Consider the following 23178-nt stretch of genomic DNA (forward strand, 5'->3'; position numbering starts at 1 on the left):
GATTTCAGCTCAGGTCATGATCTCAGGGTCATAGGACTGAGCCCCACCTGGGCTCTGCACTCAGTGTAGAGTCTGCTTGAGAGTCTCTCTCCCTCTGCCCCTCCCCCATCTCTCTCTCTCAAATAAATAAATAAATCTTTGAAAAAATAGATGAATAAACAAATGAACATGTGAGATACACACATTCCTTTTCAATCTTTTAAAAAGGAATGAAATTCGGGCGCCTGGGTGGCTCAGTTGGTTAAGCGACTGCCTTCGGCTCAGGTCATGATCCTGAAGTCCCGGGATCGAGTCCCGCATTGGGCTCCCTGCTCAGCAGGGAGTCTGCTTCTCCCTCTGACCCTCTTCCCTCTCGTGCTTTCTGTCATTCTCTCTCTCTCAAATAAATAAATAAAATCTTTAAAAAAAAAAAGGAATAAATTCTAAGATATGCAACTATACAGACGAGCCATGAAAAATTATGCTAAGTGAAATAAGCCCAGACACAAAAGAACAAATACTGTATGACTCCACTTATATTAGCTACCTAGAAAATGCAAATTCATAGAGACAGAAACAACAGAGGTTACCAGGCCCAGGGAAGGTGGGGATGGGACTGGAGCTGTTCTTTAATGAACACATAGATTGTTTTGGATGATAAAAAAAAGTTCTAGAGATGAATAATGGCAATGATTACACAACACTCTGAGTGCACGTAATGCCACTGAACTATACACTTTAAAATTGTTAAAATGGTTCATTTTATGTAATTTTAACACAACTTTTTTTAAAGATTTTATTTATTTATTTGACAGACAGAGACAAAGAGAGAGAAGGAACACAAGCAGGGGGAATGGGAGAGGGAGAAGCAGGCTTTCCACTGAGCAGGGAGCCTGTGCGGGGCTCGATCCCAGGACCCTGGGATCATGACCTGAGCCGAAGGCAGATGCTTAACGACTGAGCCACCCAGGCGCCCCGACACAATTATTTAAAGAATGATGAAGTGTTGTTTTTTTTTTTTTAAGAATGATGAAGTGTTACCAAAGATGAAAAGGGATTATTTCAAAATGAGAAAAGGACAGTTCAAGAATATACAACAATCTTGAGCACCTGGTGGATCAGTTGGTTAAGCATCTGCCTTCAGCTGAGATCATGATCTCAGAGTCCTAGGACAGAACCCTGTGCTGGGCTCCCTGCTCAGCAGGGAGTCTTGCTTCTCCCTCTCCCTGTGCACCCTCCCACTCATGCCCTCTCTCTCTCCCTCAAATAAATAAAATCTTTAAAAAATTTTTTAAAAATAAAAAATAAAAATGTACAATTCTAAATGTGTATGTACCTAATAAAACTTCAAAATGCATGAAGAAAAACTGACAAAACTGAAAAGAAAAAGACAAATGAGTAATTATAGTTGATATTTCAACATTATAATTGAGCAAACAGGTACAGAAAATCAATAGGTATACAGAAACTTAACACTCAAATAACCTGACCTAATTCACATTTATAAAGCACTCCATCCGGGCGCCTGGGTGGCTCAGTTGGTTGAGCGACTGCCTTCGGCTCAGGTCATGATCCTGGAGTCCCGGGATCGAGTCCCGCATCGGGCTTCCTGCTCAGCAGGGAGTCCTCTTCTCCCTCTGACCCTCTTCCCTCTCGTGCTTTCTATCTCTCATTCTCTCTCTCTCTCTCAAATAAATAAATAAAATCTTTAAAAAAAAAAAAAATAAAGCACTCCATCCAACAAAGAATACACATTCCTATTATGCAGCCATCAAAAGGAATGAGATCTTGCCATTTGCAACGACGTGGATGGAACTGGAGGGTGTTATGCTGAGTGAAATAAGTCAATCAGAGAAAGACATATATCATATGACCTCACTGATATGAGGAATTCTTAATCTCAGGAACAAACTGAGGGTTGCTGGAGTGGTCGGGGGTGGGAGGGATGGGGTGGCTGGGTGATACACATTGGGGAAGATATGTGCTACGGTGAGCGCTGTGAATTGTGTAAGACTGTTGAATCACAGATCTGTAGTTCTGAAACAAATAACGCAACATATTTTAAGAAAAAAAGAAAAAGAAGAAGATAGCAGGAGAGGAAGAATGAAGGGGAGTAAGTCAGAGGGGGAGATGAACCAGGAGAGATGATGGACTCTGAAAAACAAACTGAGGTTTCTAGAGGGGAGGAGGGTAGGGGGATGGGTTAGCCTGGTGATGGGTATTAAAGAGGGCACATTCTGCATGGAGCACTGGGTGTTATGAACAAACAATGAATGATGGAACACTACACCAAAACAAATTATGTAATATATGGTGATTAACATAACAATAAAAATTTTAAAAAAAAGAATACACATTCCTTTCAAGTGCTTATGGAACATTAACCAATGTTCCAAACTAGACCATACACTGGGCCATAAAACAAGTGTCAACAAATAGAAAGAATTACAGTGCATTCTCTGACCCACAGAGTTAGAAATTAGAGTATTCCTAAATATTTGGAAATCAAACAATTCTAAATAACAAATGGCAGAGGTACCAAAGCTGCTGCCGCCAAGTCTGAATCCAATGCTGCCGGCCAGCCCACCTGCCTGCCAGACGTGTACCCCGATTCCTTATGGTTCTAAATCCAATATGGCAACTCTCATGGATCATTGGATCCAGAATCCAGACTATACCCCCCAGAATAAAATTACAGTTGTTGGGGCTGGTGCTGTTGGCACGGCCCATGCTATCACTCTCTTAATAAAGGACTTGGAAATGAACTTGCTCTTGTGGATGTCACGGAAGACAAATTGAAGGGAGATATGATGGCTCTCCAACATGGCAGCCTTTACCTTATACCAAAAATTGTCTCTGGCAAAGACTGTAACATGAATGCAAACTCCAAGCTGGTTATTATCACAGTTGGGGCATGTCAGCAAGAGAGAGAAAGCCATCTTAATTTGGCCCAGCATTAAGGGAACATCTTTAAATTCATCATTCCTAATACTGTAAAATACAGCCTAAACTGCAAGTTGCTTATTGTTTCCAATCCAGTAGATATCGTGACATACGGCTTGGAAGATAAGCAGCTTTCCCAAAATACCTTTTTATTGGAAGTGGTTGCAATCTGGATTCAGTCCAATTCCATTACCTAATGGGGGAAAGGCTGGGAGTTCACTCATTAACTGTCATGGGTGGGTCCCTGGGGAGCATGGAGACTCTAGTGTACCTGTATGGAGTAAATGTTGCTGGTGTCTCCCAGAAAAATCTGTGCCCTGACTTTGGCACTGATACAGATAAGCAACAGTGGAAAGAGGTTCACAAACAGGTAGTCGACAATGCCTATGAGGTGATCAAAGTGAAAGACTACACATCCTGGGCCACAAGACTGTGGCAGATTTGGCAGAAAGTATAATGAAGAATCTTCTTTGGTGGGTGCATCCAATTTTTACCATGATTAAGGGTCTCTATGGAATAAAGGATGATGCCTTCCTCTGTGTTCCTTGCATCTTGGAACAGAATGGAATCTCAGATATAGTGAAGGTTAATCTGATGCCTGAGACAGAGGCCCATTTGAAGAAGAGTGCAGATACACTTTGGGGGTAACCCAAAAAGAGTTGCTGTTTTGAAGTTTTCTCATGTTGTACCACTTCACTGTCTATGCTACAACAGGATTTTAGTTGGGGGTTGTGTATATTATTGTCCTTATTATCGGTTACTCTAGTAATATTTAAATGACCCAGGAAAAACATCAGTTTCCTAAAGTTACAAATAGGAATAGTTCACAAAACCCTGCAGCCATATCCTGATGCTAGATGATACCTATCTCGTGTAGTCTTGAATTGGTTAATGCAAAACAGTTCCACCACCTCAGAGACACCACTGCCAGTGTTGCATATGCTGCAGTTGCTCTTCAAACCAGGTATGTAGTTACTGTGTGTTATTTAACTCCTGGTCCCTTCACCCAACATGTCTAGTCCAACCACATCCTGGGATGCTTGAGACACTCTCCCTCTGTCCCTCCCTGCTGAGAGAGAGAGAGAGAGAGAGAGAGAGAGAGAGAGAGAGAGAGAGAGAGAGAAAGAAAGAAAGAAAGAAAGAAAGAAAGAAAGAAAGAAAGAAAGAAAGAAAGAAAGAAAGAAAGAAAGAAAGAAAAAGGAAGGAAGGAAGGAAGGAAGGACATCAGTTCTACATAAACTCGTCTAGCATATAAACACTTACCAACTTAACTTATGAAGTCAACAATACCAAGATACCAAAACCAGACATGAATAAGAAATCTATAGACCAGTATTTCCCAAGGATATGAATGCAAAAACTCTGAACAAAATATCAGCAAGTAGAAGCCAGCAACTTATGAAAATAATAATGTATCATGACACCAAGTGGAGTTCATCCCTGGAGTGAAAATCAATCAATAAAGCTCAGTATATTAGACTTCAGAAGCATAATAATATGATTTCAGTAGAGGCAAAAAAAAAAAAAAAGCATTTGACAAAGTTCAATTCATTCCTGACAAAAACTCCCAGCAAACTGAACATAGAAGAAACTTCCTTAACTTGATAAAGAATATCTGTAAGAGCCCTACAGTTAATATCATACGTAATGAAGATATCCACTCTCACCACATCTATTCAAGATTGTACTAAAGGATCTAGCCAGTGCAATAAGGCAAAAAAAAAAAAAAAAAAAAAAAGGAGGAGGAGGAAGGAAAGGCATGCATTCACATTGGAAAGGAAGAAATAAAACGGTCTTTAATCATAAACATAACTGTCTACTTAGAAAATCTCAAATAATCTATAAAATAGCTACGTGAACTTAGTACTAAGTGAATTTACCAAGGTTGCAAAAATCAATTGTATTTTTACACAAAATTGAAAGTTGGAGGAAAAAAAGTAACATTTACAATAACATCAAAAATCTTCAAATACTTAGGAATAAATATGTACAATATTTGTATGCTGATAACTACAAAGCACTGATGACAGAAATAAAAAATAAACTAAATAAATGCAGAGATATACCCTAGTGGTAGATTGGAAGACTTGATATCGTTAAAGGGTCAATGCTCTCCAAAATGACAACTCAAGTTGTCCTGCAAATGAAGGACGGGAATGTCCTCAAATTCCTTGGAGCAGGAACCCACTTAGGTGGGTTGACTTCCAAACGGAACAGTACATCTACAAAAGGAAGAGTGATGGCATCTACACCATAAATCTGAACAGAACCTGAGAGAAGCTTCTGCTGGCAGCTTGTGCCATTGTTACCACTGAAAACCCAGCTGATGTCAGAGTCATATCATGCAGGAATACTGGCCAGCAAGCTGCACTGATGTTTGTGGCTGCAACTGGAGCCACTCCTATTGCTGGCCGCTTCACTCTGGAAACATTCACTAACCAGATCCAGGCAGCCTCCTGGGAGCCAGGACTTTTGGTGGTTACTGATCCCAGGGCTGACCACCAGACTCTCACAGAGGCATCTTATATTAACCTGCCTACCATCATTCATTAAGTCTTAAGCTGCTCTTCCACAAAAGCAATAAATGGAAATAATGGAAAATAAAGTTTCTTAAAACAAAACAAAATAAAAACAAATAAATAGAAGACCTAAATGTAAAACCTCACACTTTAAAATTTCTATATGAAAGTATTGAACAAAAAATTTTTTGTGACCTTAGTTTATGCAAAGATTTTTTAGATATAAAACCAAAAACACAACCCATAAAAGAAACTGATAAACCAAACTTCATCAAAATTGAAAACTTCTGTTCTTTTAAAGATAATATTAAGAAAATAAAAAACGAGCCTAAGAGAAAAGATTTGCAAAACACATATCTAATAGGGGTGCCTGGGTGGCTCAGTTGTTCAGCATCTGCCTTCGGCTCAGGTCATCATCCCAGGGTCCTGGGATCGAGCCCCACATCAGGCTTCCTGCTCAACGGGAGGCCTGCTTCTCCCTCTCCCACTCCCCCCACTTGTGTTCCCTCTCTCAATGTCTCTGTCAAATAAATAAATAAAATCTTTAAAAAAAAAGTATCTAATAAAGGGCTTAAACCCAAATATATAAAGATTCATAACTAAGTAATAACAAACAGCCCAATTTTAAAATGGAGGGGAGGGGCAAATAATTTGAACACTCAGCTAAAGAAGAAATACACATCACAAATAAGCACAGAAGAGACATCGAGGAAATGCAAATCAAAATCTCATGAGCCTCTTCCCCATTTAAGGGATGGGCTAAACTTAGTGACTCACTTCCAAAGAAACAGAGTAGGGAAAGAGCAAAATAGTAACTTCACAGTAGTGAAACCTGGCAAACACTACATTTACCAAGTGAGGAAGGCTAGTATCATCAGTGTTGTCACATGGACATTATGTACCTCCCGATAGGATGTCTGGGGAAGACACTACACATCCACGATATTCCTTCCAAAAACCCATCATCTCAGGCTAATCAGGAGAAAAATATCAGGCAAAACTAGATGGGAGATATTCTTCAAGATACATAGCCAACGGGCGCCTAGGTAGCTCAGTCGGTTGGGCGTCTGCCTTCGGCTCAGGTCACGATCCCAGGGTCCTGGGATCAAGCCCCACATCGGGCTCCCTGCTCTGTGGGAAGCCTTCTTCTCCCTCTCCCACTCCCGCTGCTTGTGTTCCCTTTCTCACTGTTTCTCTCTCTGTCAAATAAATAAATTAAATCTTAAAAAAAAAAGAAACTATTCATGAGAAAACACTAAACATGCCCAAATTGAGAGACATATTAAAAATAACTGACCAGGGACGCCTGGGTGGCTCAGTTGGTTAAGCGACTGCCTTCAGCTCAGGTCATGATCCTGGAGTCCCGGGATCAAGTCACACATCAGGCTCCCTGCTCAGCGGGGAGTCTGTTTCTCCCTCTGACCCTCCCCCCTCTCATGCACATGCTCTCTCTCAAATAAATAAAATCTTTAAAAAAAAAATAAGTAAATAACTGACCAAGGGGCGCCTGGGTGGCTCAGTTGGTTAAGCGACTGCCTTCGGCTCAGGTTATGATCCCAGAGTCCTGGGATCGAGTCCCGCATCGGGCTCCCAGCTCAGTGGGGAGCCTGCTTCTCCCTCTGGCCCTCTCCCTTCTCATGCTGTTTCTCTCTCTCCCTCTTTCAAATAAAAATATCAAATATTTAAATAAATAAATAAAAATCTTTAAAACAAGAAACTGACCAGTACTCATCAAGTGTCAACATTAAAAAAAAGTGTCAAGGTCATAAAAGACGAGGTACCATCACAGATTAAAGACCAAAGACACATAACAAACTGTAGTGTGAGATCCTCAAACTGAGAAGAGTTATTAGTGAAAAAAGTAGTAAAATTCAAGTAAGGACTAAGGTTAAGTTCATAATATTATACCAATGTTGATTTCCTTGTCTTGGTAATCATTCTATGGTTATATAAGATTAGGGTTGAAAGGCATATCTTAACATTCTACTAACTTTGCAACTTTTCTGAAAGCCTAAAATTATTACAAAAAAATGTTTAAACACATTATGGTATATTAATTAAAAAGCTGGGAAAAATGTAAAAAAGAATGCCCGATTCTAGTGAAATCTCTGAAGTTATAATAATCTCTGATAACTGAGAGCTATGTATTAAAATATCCCAGCACTTACTTTGATTTCTATAATTAAGCCAATAGAAGAAATATTAAATTTTCACAATACTTACTCCTTCACAGTTAATGAATTTTTTTAAAAGATTTATTTATTTATTGGGGCACCTGAGTGTCTCAGTCAGTTAAGTGTCTGTCTTTGGCTCAGGTCATGATCCCAGAGTCCTGGGATCGAGCCCCACGTTGGACTCCTTGCTTAGTGGAGAGCCTGCTTCTCTCCCTCTGCTGCTCCCCCTGCTTGTTCTCTGTCAAATAAAAAAAAAAAAAAAAAAGATTTATTTGACAGAGAGAGAGGGGGAGAGAGAGCAGGGGGAGGGGCAAAGGGAGACAGAGGAGACTCTTAAGCAGACTCTGCGCTGAACATAGAGCCCGACTCAGGGAGATCCCACAACCCTGAGATCATGACCTGAGGGGAAACCAAGAGTCAGATGCTTATCCAACTGCGCCACCCAGACGCCCCCCACAGTTAATGAATTTTTATGACACGCCAGAATATTAGCAAGTGAGAGATGCATTTTATTCTAAGCAATTACTGTAATAGCTCTTTAAGTAAAAGGACAATCACCAAAAAAAAAAAAGCAAAACATCGGTTAAAAAAATTAAAAATTTAGAGTATCAGTTATCATATATTGAAAGAAATTATCATAGCAAATAATTAAAGTTTAATAATGCTCCATGTTCCAATGCCCAAATATACACAGTAACTCATGGGGGAAAAGGTACTACAAGAAAATCAAGCTTTCTTCTATCAAGCTTAAACCACTTGCTTTCATTTGATTTAACTAGACAATATCAAAACCAACCAGTAAACCAAAATACACATAATTCATTCAATATTTACTATGACTTTGCCAATTCCTAGATGCTGGGGATTCAGAAATGATTAGATGGGAAAGACAAATAAAGGAACAACTGCAATTTCATTTAACAAATATTCATTAAATAATAAAAGATGAATGAAAGATAACCCCGCCTTGGGGCCATGGGTGGCTCATGGAGTTAAGTGTCCAATGCTTGATTTCATTCAGGTCATGATCCCAGGGTTGTGACATGAGCCCTGCGTGGGGCTCTGCACTCAGTGGGGATTCACTTGAGATTCTCTCTCCCTCTCCCTCTGCCCATTCCCCTGCTCATGCATGCACACACACACACACACACACACACACACACACACACTCTCTCTCCCTCTCTCTCTCTCTCTCTCTCTCTGTCAAATGTTTAAAAAAAAAAAAAATTGCAGGGTGCCTGAGTGGCACAATCGGTTGAGCAACAATTTGGTTTCGGCTCAGGTCATGATCTCAGGGTCATGAGATCCCATGAAGGGGCTCCTCACTTAGCACGGAGTCTGCTTGAAAATCTCTTTCTCCCTCTCCCTCTGCCCTTCCCCCCACTCGTGCTCTAAATAAAATCTTTAAAAATAAAATAAAATCTTTAAAAAACTGCCCATATTTAGTGTATATATTTTGATGAGTTTGTACATAAGCACACACCTGCTTATGTACCATCACTGCAACCAAGGTACTAAAAACATCCATCACCTCCAAAAATTCCCTTGTGTTCTTTTGTGGTGTGTGTTTGGCTGTTTTGTTGGTCAGAATACTTAACATGAGAGCTGTCCTCTTAACATATTTTCTATTTCCTAATGAAAGAAAGGGGCTGAGAATCTGTCTGTTCTTCCTTGCTTTTGTTCAAAATAAGGTAAGAGAAATAGTCATAAATAAGATTCACAATGCCCACTAGGTTTAATAGGAAAAAACTAATATAGTTATTCTATAAGAAGTCTTACAGAAAACAGTTGGATCATCAGAAAAGGTGTGGTTATATACTGGAAATTAAGTTGAATACACATATTGTGTGGCTTCTTCCATTAATGCAAGCTGAAGGTATACATTTGTCATCTGTTGTTAGTCTTGTATAATTTTAAAACTGAGAGGGGCGCCTGGGTGGCTCAGTCGTTAAGCGTCTGCCTTCAGCTCAGGTCATGATCTCAGGGTCCTGGGACTGAGCCTCGCATCGGGCTCCCTGTTCAATGGGAAGCCTGCTTCTCCCTCTCCTACTCCCCCTGCCTGTGTTCCCTCTTTTGCTGTGTCTCTCTGTCAAATAAATAAAATCTTTAAAAAAAAAAAAATTTTCTAAATGAGAATAAAATGTTTATGTTTAAAGATTTTTTAAAAGACATTTATTTATTTGATAGAGAGAGAAAGAGCACACGAGTGCAAGGGCGAGGCGAGGGAAAGAATCTCAAGCGGACTCTCCTCACAGTGCAGAGCAGACGTGGGGCTCAAACTGAGGACCCTGAGATCATAACATGAGCCGAAATCAAGAGTTGGCCACTCAATGAACTGAACGGCCCAGGCACTCCTATTTATTTTTAAAATAAACTCTACCCCCAATGTGGAGCTCAAACTCATGACCCTGAGATCCAGAGTTGCATGCTCTACTAACGAAGCCAGCCAGGAGCCTCTTGAGTAAAAAAAAAAAAAATTAAGATTTAGTGAGAATGTGCACATGCACTAGCAGGGGGAGGGGCAGTGAGAGGGAAGCGGACTCCCCATTAAGCACAGAGTCCAACGTGGCTTGATCTCAGGACCTCCTGAGATCATGACCTGAGCTGAAATCAAGAGTCAGACACTTAACTGACTGAACCACCCAGGCACCCCTTGAGTAAAATTTTTAAAACTGATTTGAGATTTTATTTTCCCTCCTTAGACTGTATTCAATGCCATGTTTGGTACTTTGGAGAGGAAGGTTTTTTGGTTTATTGTGGTGATCATTTTGCTATACAAATATTAAATCACTATGTTGTATACCTGAAATTAATATAATGTTATACATCAATTATACTTCAATTAAAAAAAAGACATGTTTGCAAAAGTAATCTATGATAAAGAAGTCAGAACAGATGTGGGATGGATGGTTACTGAGGGGGAAGGGACAAGAGGGAACTTTCTGGAATGTTAGAAACTTTTTATAGCTTAATTTGAGAGGTAGATACATTTATAAAACTTCATTTGTGTAGTTTACTATTTGTATATTTTACTACAATTGAAAGAAATATACATAAATAGTTGCCAGATGATACAGGGCCTTTGTAGGTTTGAGCAGGTAACAGAAGAGTGGTGTGTTAGAGGATAAATCACAGCAATATGTAAGAAGAACTGAAACAAGAAAGGAAAAGACAGCCTTTATCTTTTTAAAAGATTTTATTTATTTTATTGAGAGAGAGAATGAACACAAGCAGGGGGAGCAAAAGAGAGAGACAGATAATCTCAAGCAGACCCCGCACTGAGTGCAGAGCCTAACGCGGCGCTTGATATCACGACCCCAGCCAAAATCAAGAGTTGGACACTTAACCGACTGAGCCACCCACACGCCCCCAGATAGACTTTAAAGTAACGTAGAATTAGGGTAATAATACTAATACGTACATAACACAATATGCCAGGTACTATTCTAAGAGCTACATGTGTAATAATGCATCTAATCCTCTTATTAATCCTGTATGACAGGTATTATTATTACCCTCATTTTACAGATGATGAAACTGAGGCCCACAGAGATTAAGTAATTTGCTCAAGGTTACACAGCAATGAAAACAACCATGATAACAAACTTACTTTTTTACCACAACATGCATACCTATGAATATACAACAAAACAAAAACCAAGACAAACAAGAGTGGCATTTTCAACCTACTAAAACTGTGTTTACAGGGAGGGAGTGCATCCAACAGCAACATCCCTTTTCCCCAACCTGAAACTTCAAAGTCAGCATCATCCTCTCACCATTATCAGTCTGCATTCCCACCTGACTATAAACCTCACCCAGGAAGGGCACCATCTGCATAATCACCCTTACATCTTCTACTCCTGAAATAAGGCTTCACAAAATAAAAAGTACTTTCTCACAAGAACATTAAAGGTCCTTGGAAAAGAGAACAAAGGATGAAACATATTCCAACGGAAGAAACCCCATGACTTCATAATGTACTGGATGAATACAGGTGAAGAAAGAGGTTCAAAGAATCAAAAACAATCCCAAAGTTTTTGGCTTGCAAGGTTTTAGAAAGGTTATCAACAGAAATAAAAATAAATGGCCACAAAAGTCTTGCACATAAATGTTCATAACAGCTTTACTTCTAAGAGCTAAAATCTGGAAATGATTCCAATATCAATCAACAAGTAAACAGATAAATAAATTATGGTATAACCAAACACTGGAGTATTACTAAGCAATACAAGAAATAAACTACTGATCCACGCAGCAACATAAATACCACAGACATTATGCCAAGAGAAAGAAAACAAACAAACAAAAATACATACTAGATGATTTCATTTCTATGACACTCTAGAAAAGACAAATCTAATTCAGAATAATAGAAATCACACCAGTGGCTGCCTAGGAATAGACTGGGGTAAGACTGATTGCAAAGGAGCCTAGGGAATTTCCATAGGACAGAAAAATGTTCTTTATCTTCACTTAGTTGATGGTTTTCTGAACACTAAGAATGTGTGAATTTTACTGCAAGTAAATTATAACTTGAAAAAGTTTATTTTTTTTAAGATTGTATTTATTTATTTGTCAGAGAGAGAGAGAGTGAGAGCACAAGCAGGGGAAGCAGCAAGCAGAGGGAGAAGCAGGCTCCCCGCTGAGCAAGGAGCTCAATGCAAGACTCCATCCCAAGACTCTGGGATCATGCCCTAAGCCAAAGGCAGATGCTTGCTTAAACGACTGAGCCACCCAGGCATCCCAGGTAAAGTTGACTTTAAAAAACGTTTTTAACTAAAAAATACCAAACAAACCAAAAAAACACAAAAAAATTATTAACTTTTAGGTAAATAAGGGGAACCTTTAGTAAGGGGAGATGAAAAAGATGAGTTCATTTTATATGTGTTAAAAATGACATATCTATGAATATCCAAGAAATATAAGAACTCTCAGGTAGGCAGTTGGATATAATGAATTTGGGAGAGGCAGTGGAAAGAGAAGGCCAGAGAAAGAGAACCAGAGAGATAAATGAAGAAAAGTATCAAGTGCTAAGAGACATCTAGAGTAAGGGGGCAGTAAAATAAAATTTTTAAGAAGGAAGGGGATGATAAACAGTGTTAAGCATTACAAGGAAGACACTTAAGACCACACATGAATATTTTTTATTTTCCTTGTGAATTCTAAAATGTCTTTCATGAACACCTTTTATCCCCTAGCATTTAACATAGAATTTTGCAAACCGGGAAAGAGTCTCTCTAAACTCAAAGTCCTGCTCCCTGAAAATCAACCTAATAAATTAATGTTTTTTAGGCACTTTAAATGTTAAAAAAGAAAACAGGGTCAGGAAGGACTGAGGTCACCAGTAGACTTATGCTCTTAGAAATTTTTTTGCATATTTTTGCACACATTAAATTACTAAAAGAATACCAGTAACATATCCTAAATTTTCCATGTGTACCACACAGTTAATTTACTAACTATAAATTTTTATTTTTAAGTAATTTCTACACCCAACATGGGGCTCGAACTTCAAACCCAAGATCAAGAGTCACATGCTCTACCGACTGACCAGCCAGACACTCCTAACTATAAATTTTTCATGTCTTTCCTCAGAGTTTTTGATGAAGTGCTTGTAAATGTGTACTACTTTTCTGCAGAGATGCATACTAGGAGGGTTTTCCCCTGATGCCTAATCCACCATTCAAATGTTTAATACTGACTATCTTTGAAAGGATACACAAGAAATTGTGGTTATCCATATAAAGGGGTAGAGTGTGGGAAGGGGTGAGACATGGGAGGATAACTTACTTTTCATGATATATCTTACTGAATATTTTGAATTTTATATCATGTATAGTTATAACTTATTCTAAATAATTCAACTTTTTCCCATTATTTAAGCCTTTGATTTTAAGGCAAAAGCTGATGACCTCCCAAAGACAACCGTAATCCCAAGATGCATGGATAGCTTGTATGACAGAAATGCTTTGACTTACTTCTCACAGGCCTTTCCCATTATAGAGAGCCTTGGCTCTGCCTATTAACTTCATGTCAAAGTACCGTTAGCCTCTCAAATATAAGCCAGTTCCTTCCCTCAATAGAGAGAGGAAGACAGTTTCACAAATCAGATTTGTTTCCTTTAATCTTTCCTAAAGTTTTCTTACAAAATCCTGACTCAGTCTTCTACTTTGACTTTTCTATTCCTAACAGCCAGATTTCCTCTTATCCTAATTACCAACACCCCCAAGACTAGCAATTCCCATACCTGAAAGGAAATTCTCACTAAGGAAGAGTAACAGAGAAATAAATCACATACACTAATATTTCACAAAGAACTGATGAAAAACTTTCACACTGAAACACTAATAATAACTCTATTATGATACAGGCAGATATAAGAAGACGGTAAAAAAAAAAAATGAATGAATACGAAACAGCAGCTTTTAGGGCACCCTGCTGGCTCATAGCTCAGTGTGTACAGCATGCAACTCTTGATCTCAGTGTTTTAAGTTCAAGCCCCAGGACAGGTGTAGAGATTACTTAAAAATAAAATCTTAAAACAAAAAACAAACAAACAAACAAAAAACGGGGGGCGGGGCCTGCCTGGGTGGCTCACTCAGTTAAGCGTCTGCCTTCAGCTCAGGTCATGATCCCAGGGTCCTGGGATAGAGCCCCATGTGGGATGCTCAGCAGGGAGCCTGCTTCTCCTCCTGCTAGTGCATGTACAAGCGCTCTCTCTCTCAAATAAATAAAATCTTTAAAAATTTTTTTAAAAATTAGCAGTATGTGATTGGTCAATCAAAAAGTTTTGTTTTTCTTCCCTCCATCCTACTACCAAGTAGATTCTATTTAACCAAGGAGAGTACAACTAACTCTTTAGTTCAATAACTGGCAGCTCTTATTACTACTAAAACTTAGATAAATTTCAACATAATTCACTTTTTAAAAGACTAAATAAGCTATAACTCAACATATGACAAATATTTACTAGAACTGAAATTCTCTTCAGAACACACCAGAAAGACGGCACTTCCTTACCCCTTCTGTGAAATCTATTGAGACCATAATACTTGCTTTGGCCAATGGACAATAAGCCAAAACGACAGGACGCTCTTCTAGACACTTTAAGAGCCAGTGAGTTATTAGTAACAGTCTCCTTCCTATTGCCATGGAGATTACGGAACCACGTGTTGAGATGGAGCTTCCATCAATGTGAGACCCTGCACAGCAAGAACAAGCAGAATCCTCCACCAACCCACAGTACACATATAGCATGTCAAGCAAAAAATGTCCTATTAAAAGCCACTAACGTTTCTCAACTGTTTCCATAACACTACCTGATCTCTCCTGACAAATATACAATCAAAGCCAAAATCATTATACTTTGCTTATTGCTTACAAAAACAAAGTCATCCTCAACATATCCTTTCCCCTACCTCTAGTAAATCCCCAATCCCATCAATTTTTCTGCTTTAATCTCTCTCAAATCCGTATCAGCTCTCCTCCTTATTGAGACTTCTGTAATAACCTTCTAACCAGTCTCCCTACATATAATCTCTTCCCATTTATTCTCCATAATATGTCCAGAGTAATCTTTTTAAAATATAATCATATCACACTCCTGCTTTTATATGATTTTCACACCAGTTATGAGCACAGCAAAAACGGCCCTTCAAGAAATAACTGTAAGAAGTGCTAGAAATGTTCCATGATGTTCTGCATGATGGTTATATACTGTATACATCTGCAAAAATTCAAGAAGCTTACACTTAATATTACACCCTGATGTCTCAGTTAGTTAAAAAGAATAAGATGGCCCCAAAGTAACTTTTCACCTTCATTTTACCAAATATCCATCCCAAACCACATAAATAAACTATAGCCACAAACCATTAGTAATCACCCTCTTAGATAACGATCTTTCATGCTCTCAGGTATTTAATATCCTTTCCACTCGTACTTTTCTTCAAGACCTAAATAAAATCTCATTCCCTCAGGGATCGTTCCACCTAAGTATCACTTAACTCTATCTTCACTTGTGCTACAACAACTCTTTGTACATTCCACTTCCCATAACCTTAGCATTCACTACACCAGTGGGTCTCAATCAGACATGAATTTGATCCCCAGGGGACATTTGGCAATGTCCAGAGACATTTTTGATAGTCACAGGGCAGGGAGGGAGTGCTACTGGCATCTAATTGGTAAAGCCAGAATTGCTCCAAAATATCCTATAATACACAGCACAGATCCCCATAACAATTAACTATCCTCCCGAAAATGTCAATATTGCCATGATTAAGAAACCTTGCACTGGGGGCGCCTGGGTGGCTCAGTCGGTTAAGCGACTGCCTTCGGCTCAGGTCATGATCCTGGAGTCCCGGGATCGAGTCCCGCATCGGGCTCCCTGCTCGGCGGGGAGTCGGCTTCTCCCTCTGACCCTCTTCCCTCTCGTGCTCTCTATCTCTCATTCTCTCTCTCTCTCAAATAAATAAATAAAATCTTTAAAAAAAAAAAAAAAAGAAACCTTGCACTGCATTATCGTAGGTACTTATTTGCAAGTCTGTAACCCTACTAAACTGAACAGGAAGGATCAAGTCTTACCCATTTTTTGTATCCTGGCACAGTACTTAGCAAACAGCACTCAAAATGTGTAATAAACGGTGCCTAGAATACAGAACTCAAAGATCTATAATAAATACATGTATTATTACTGAATCTTCTTTTGATTAAAATAAAGCTAAAGCTACACAGTTTACTGGCTAAACTGGTAGCCTTTTTTTCTTCCAAAGATATTTATTTATTTATTTATTTATTTATTTATTTATTTAAAGTAGGATCCACACCCAAGGTGGGGCTCAAACTCATGACCCTGAGAATAAGAGTTACATGCTCTACAGACTGAGTCAGCCAGGCACCCTATGCTGGTAGTTTAAATTCGAATTCATCAATTACTATTTTGATTTGGTGTTTTCATAGTATATAACAATAAAACATAAGTTATAACCTGAGTATCTCAAAAGTGTTACATTGAAATTGATTTCCATATTAAGTTAAGCATGAGTAAACCAAACAGCTTAATGACTATACTTCAAGAGGACTAAAAAAAGAACACTTTCAAAAAAAATGTTTTAATCTCATATCACAGTGCCACCAGATTAAGGTAGAGTAAAATAATGGTTACTAAAATTTGGGATACCATTCCCCTTAACTTCAATCCAATATAATTTAACAAAATGATGGTGCACTTTAACAAACTGTCAAAAACAACTAGTTTTTTTGTTATTTAATAAATATACCTCAAAAATAGAATCATTTTATTGTTAATGACTGGATGTACCACCTCAAAGACAGTCATAAAGCATATTTTAGGTGTTTGCTTACTGTATCTTTCACCATTCCTACCCTAATGTATTCCACACCAACACCTGGAGAGTTGAATAAAAATCCGTACTTCTAAGACTTTTAAATTAACCAGATGCCTGTTAAATTTAGTTGTTTAGAGTAAAATATCGGGAGGCTAATTATCCAACTGAAGGCAAATTTTTTAAAGAATGATACACTATTAAAATATCTACATTCCAAATCTGATAAACAAGTTTTTTGATTCCTATCTAAAGTTCTCAAAACACAACTTTCAAATTAGGTCCATTCCTCATGATTATAAAAAAATGTTTTTTCAAAAGTCACATTTGGCCCTCCTTACAGGCACAAAATTAATTCAATTCCAATACTAAAACTACTAAATGCAAAATCAAAGTAAAATATAAACCAAACCCCCACACACCCTTATTTATTAAATAATAAACAGCATCTACTTCATATGTATTCAGCCAGAGAAAGAAAAAATTCATTTGGTAACAATCCATTATTTAGGATTTTGGATTAACATCTTTCACTATAGTAAATAAACTCTTATAAAACTTATTCTTCTAACTTACTGAATTATCTAATACATATTACAAAAACAAAATTCATGTGTCAGTATTTTTATTTTCTTCCAAGCCATGCTATTCTTGAACACAGTGGTTCTCTCCAACCATTTTACTATACATTTGTATGTTTAATTAGTTCAATCAAAATGCCATGTAAACAAAAAGATATCCAAATTCCATACTTTCCATTGCTAATAACCAAGTCTATTATAGGACATTTCTTTCCTAAATAGAAAATTTTCACCTCTTTTCCTTCTTAAAATCCCTTTAAAGTTTTATAGCATTATTTTATAGAACTGAACATTCACACATAATACACAAAAATATTTGTCAGTACCTAAACTGAAAATAAAAGGAAGGATCTTTTCATTACTCTATTTTCAAATTATTTCTGCTTTTCTAGATAATGGAAATTAGCACCAACAACTATACGTCAAAGTAAAGAATCTGAGAGATGCCTGGGTGCCTTAGTCAGTTAAGCATCCAACTCTTGATTTCAGCTCAGGTCATCTCAGGGTTGTGAGACTGAGCCCTGCGTCTGGCCACAGCCAGCTTAAGATTCTCTCTCTCTCTTCCTATGCCCCCCCACCCCAAAAGGTAAAGAATCTGAGAGTGAACACGTTATATTGCTCCTCTGGGACTCAGAACCCTTGAACTCTAAGAAAAAAACAAAAACAAAAACAAATACCATACTCCTATAATGCGATGGTCCATACATCACAGTCATCATCTACCATATATACAGCATGAGATTACTGAAACACTGCATATTAAATACTATCACACATACTATAGTTTCTATGCAACAATAAAGAGTAAAGTTTCCTTATCAAGTACAGTTACAGGTAAATAAGTAATTTTAGTCTTTACAATTAACAGTATGGATGCTTTTAGCAAAGAGAGAAAGCTTTCCCAATTTTGAGTAACACTAAATTTCTAAGTGTAAAAAAGGAAAAACCTTGACCTTGTTTAGTAAATGCTGTTTATCAACTTTTTCTGAAATTTCTCAGTCTCAGGGAAAATAAATTTGAAGAAATCAATCAAAAATACAAACTAGAGACTCATAACCACTAGAACTGGACTAAAAACATCAACCAAAACATAAGCATATGGTTAGATGTCATGTACTGAAGCACACAGAAATTTTAAAAATATACTTAATATAGTTACTTAATATATTTAAACAGTCACCTTCTAATCCTATTAAAATACATGTTGCAGTATTTTTAAAATCCACATATGGACCAAATAAAAAGACATTTTTCTCAATATGTTCCAAATAAAGTTTTCCTTTTTTAAAAAATAAATTCTTTTTTTTTTTAAGATTTATTTTAAAGAGAGCGAGCAAGCATGAGCGGGTGAAGGGGCAGAGGGAGAGAAGCAGACTCCCCATTGAGCACAGAGCCCAAAGTGGGTCCAACCCAGGACCCTGAGATCATGACCTGAGCTGAAATCAAGAGTCCAACGGTTAACCAACTGAGCCACCCAGGTGCCCCCAAAATAAACTCTGCAATTCCTAAGAAACTGTAATCATAGACATAGGATCTGACTCTAGATACATGATAACACAGGTTCCCGAATATGTATAAAAAAATATAAAAAACTCAGAAGTTACCATCACACCCAAAATTGCTAGTACCCTAATCAGGATCCCCCCCTTTTTTTTTAAAGATTTTATTTTTTTGTCAGAGAAAAAGAGCGCACAAGCAGGGGGAGCAGCAGGCAGAGGGGAAGCAGGCTCCCGGCTGAGCAAGGAGCCCAACGCAGGACCCTGAGATCATGATCTGAGCCAAAGTTAGCCGCTTAACCGACTGAGCCACCCAGGGATTCCCCTAACCACAATCTTTTAGACAGAGTCCTCAGTACCCTAACAAGATTTGAGGCCTAAGAAAGGTAAATATGTATAACATAACTACCAAACAGACCAGAGACTAGAATCAGGAGAGATTGAAAGCAGACTTACTAAAAAAGAAAAAGAACAAAACAAGAATATCATACTTCAGAGACATTAGAAGTAAATAGGATGCTGGGGTGCCCGGCTGGCTCAGTGGAAAACCATGAGACTCTTGATCTTGGGGCTGTGAGTTTGGGCCCCACACTGGATGTAGAGATTACTATAATAAACAAAAAGTAAAAAGGATGAGTTGAAAAAGAAATTTCAAGAAAATTAAACTGTGTATCCAGAACACATAAAATACAGCAAAAAAAAAAAAAAGGTTCTTATTAGAATGCTTACCCTTACTTACATACCACATTCTATTATTTGCTACTCTTATTCATTTTAAAAAATTGTTTTTGTGACCCACTAAATTGAATTCACAAGCCATTAATAAGTCACAACCTGAAGTTCGAAAAGCACTGGCTTAGAGGAACTGACAACCACTGGAGTTGTTACTTTCCTAAGTACCCACTTTATGAAAATATTCAGGAGGTGGAAAAAATGAAAAGACAGAATTCCTCCAGGGCAGAGACCATGTCTTATTGGCATATGATCATCACTTAATGTTTGTTAATTAGTACATTGTAGAATACAAAGCACTTCAAGGTAAGGACACACAAAGGATACCTATAAAAATAACCCTAGGAGAACATGAGTACTTTGGATGCCTTCAAAGCTAGGAAGGTGAAAAGAGCTCCAGGAAGTATAAGAGTGACATCAACTGACTCTTTTTTTTTTAAATATATATATATTTTTTTTTTAAGATTTTATTTATTTATTCATGAGAGACAGAGAGAGAAGCAGAGGGAGAAACAGGCTCCCAAGGAGCAGGGAGCCCGATGTGGGACTCGATCCCAAGACCCCGGGATCATGACCTGAGCCAAAGGCAGACGCTTAACCATCTGAGCCACCCAGGCGCCCCTCAACTGACTCTTAAATATAAAAATCAAGAACCAAAGGGAAAGAAAATTTCATTCTTTAGGATAAGCTTTACCCACAAAGGAAAAAGAAAATGTCTTGTGGAACTAAAGTCCACTAAGGGTACAAAAAGTTGTAAGCTACTCTTGATTAGAAATTCTAATCATTTCTTTCAAAAATATATTTTAAGCTCCAGATGTATTAATCCAAATCAAAATTATGGAATGCACTTCAGTCTTAAATATTAGACTCCATGTATTCATTTGTAAACATTTACTAAGTAGCTGGTGCTAGTGTGATAGGCAACAACTTATTGAGCATTTACTATGTATCAGGCAATATGTTAAGTACTTAAGAAGAGTCATCCCATTTATACCTAAAAACCTTGTAAAGTGAGTACTATCTTTATTTTATAGGTTAGGAAAGTAAGGCTTAAAAAAGCTACATAAAGGGACACCTGGGTGGCTCAGTTGGTTGAGCGTCTGCCTTCGGCTTGGGTCATGATCCCGGGGTCCTGGGATGGAGTCCCATGTCAGGCTCCTTGCTCCGCCGGGGAGCCTTCCTCTCCCTCTGCCTCTGCTGCTCCCCCTGCTTGTGCTCTCTCTTTCTGACACATAAATAAATAAAATATTTTTTAAAAAAAAGCTACATAAAGAAGTTATACAGCTAATAAATGGTGAAATTAAGATATATTGTCAGTTTTATTATTAGTAGCTTCAAATCAGAATATTTAGTCCCATTCCATTATTTGTCAGTGCTTTTCTCAGAAACTAAATTTTGCTTATCTTTTTATTTTTTTTTAATATTTTATTTATTTGACAGAGAGAGACACAGCGAGAGAGGGAACACAAGCAGGGGGAGTGGGAGAGGGAGAAGCAGGCTTCCCGCAGAGCAGGGAGCCTGATGCAGGGCTCGATGCCAGGACCCTGGGATCATGACCTGAGCCAAAGGCAGACGCTTAACGACTGAGCCACCCAGGCGCCCTTTGCATATCTTTTTAAATGGAATAATTCATCTACTTCTAAATCTGCGTAACACTATTGTAAGTTTATTGAAAGGAAAAATTAGCCCCTTCTCAACTTTAAACATCAGTTAGAAGCCAATTAAAAGTAGTTATATTTAGGGGCGCCTGGGTGGCTCCGTTGGTTAAAAAAAATCTGCCTTCAGCTCCAGTTATGGTCTCAGGGTCCTTGGATGGAGCCCCGAGTCAGGGCTTCCTGCTCAGCGGGGAGCCTGCTTCTCCCTCTGCCACTCCTCGGGCTTGTGCTCACTCTCTGTCAAATAAATAAATAGTCTTTAAAAAAAATCGTAGTTATGTTTAGAGGCACCTGGATGGCTTAGTCGGCAGAACATGCAACTCTTGATCTTGGGGTCCTGAGTTCAAGCCCTTCCTTGGGCCTAAAGCTTACATAAAAAATAAAACTCAAAAAAAAAAGGTAATTATGTTTAAATATCACTGACATTGGCATTTTTAACAGGCTGTATACCTGTACTTTCACTGACTTTATTTACATGCCAGGTACTTATATTTTGAAAAACCTTTCCACCTTTTATGGGCCACTTAATTTTGTCACTAGGTAAAAAGATGCTGTATTTCAGAACAAAAAGTCTGCTTCTAGCACAAATGGAAGAGACTGATAGAAATAATTGTTACCAAATGCTGACAGATACATCCCAATTGAAAATAATTGTTTCTAGTCCCTCCACACTACTTTTCAATTCATGTGAATTTTTTAGAAGGTCTGAGATATCTTTAATAAAATTAAACATCAATTTTTACCACTAAAGATAAAACACTTTAATCCAAAAATGGAATGTAACGGAATGAAATAATACAGGTTTGTATCTTTTTCACTTATATCTTAAAATTTGAAATCTTGAAGAATATAAAAAAACAATCCGGCCATGAACAAATGTAGAAACCTAAACATAGACAAACACAACACTGGCGCTCCGTTTAACAGAACAATTTCAATTTTATGCAAGACTTGACTAGAGAAATAACACTTTTAGAAAGGACTCATTCAGGGGCACTTGGGTGGCTCAGTCGTTAAGTGTCTGCCTTCAGCTCAGGTCATGATCCCAGAGTCCTGGGATCGAGCCCCGCATCGGGCTCCCTGCTCTGCGGGAAGCCTGCTTCTCCCTCTCCCACTCCCCCTGCTTGTGTTCCCTCTCTCACTGTTTCTCTCTGTCAAATAAATAAATAAAATCTTAAAAAAAAAAAGACTTATTCATATATGATCCTGAACTGAACAGCAGCTAATACATACCAAAAAACTCCTATAAAAGGTAAAATAGTATGAATGCAATTATTGTAACAGACACTACTGATAACCAAAAGGGATACAAAGAAAAAATTAACTGATTTTAATACACAAATCAGTCAAATGAAAAACACAGAATTTATTTCCAGGTAATGTGAATAACAGACTAATCTCAAATCTAATTTCAATGCCAACAGTTGGCCCCTAGATAATTTCTGGATTTACTAAGTATTTACATAAGTACCAGCAAATTACTAAAATAAATTATACTCTTTACGTTTAGATAAGAGCATCTAGTCTTGGGGTGCCTGGGTGGCTCAGTTGGTTAACTGTCAGACTCTTGATCTCAGGCTCAGGTCTTGATCTTGGTGTCCTTAGTTCAAGCTCCATGCTGGGCTCAGTGTGGAGCCCACTTTTAAATTAATTAATTAATTAAAATTTAAAAAGAGCACCTAGTCTTTCTGGTGTTCTGTAACTAATCCGCTTTTTTATTAACGAAATGGCATCATAACATGGGACCAA

General features: G+C 38.0%; 1 protein-coding gene and 1 pseudogene across 1 annotated transcript in view; one reads left to right on the forward strand and one right to left on the reverse strand.

The window, feature by feature from the left end:
- Positions 1–23178, reverse strand: part of TAOK1 (TAO kinase 1) — a 156793-nt gene that overhangs the window by 130168 nt on the left and 3447 nt on the right. The gene's annotated exons all lie outside the window — the stretch shown is intronic.
- On the forward strand, positions 2614–3570 carry LOC112808370 (L-lactate dehydrogenase A chain-like; annotated as a pseudogene).

Source organism: Callorhinus ursinus, unplaced genomic scaffold (genome assembly GCF_003265705.2).
Source record: "Callorhinus ursinus isolate GAN/ISIS: 27379988/994484 unplaced genomic scaffold, GSC_fseal_2.0 scaffold34, whole genome shotgun sequence".
Lineage (NCBI taxonomy): Eukaryota > Metazoa > Chordata > Mammalia > Carnivora > Otariidae > Callorhinus > Callorhinus ursinus.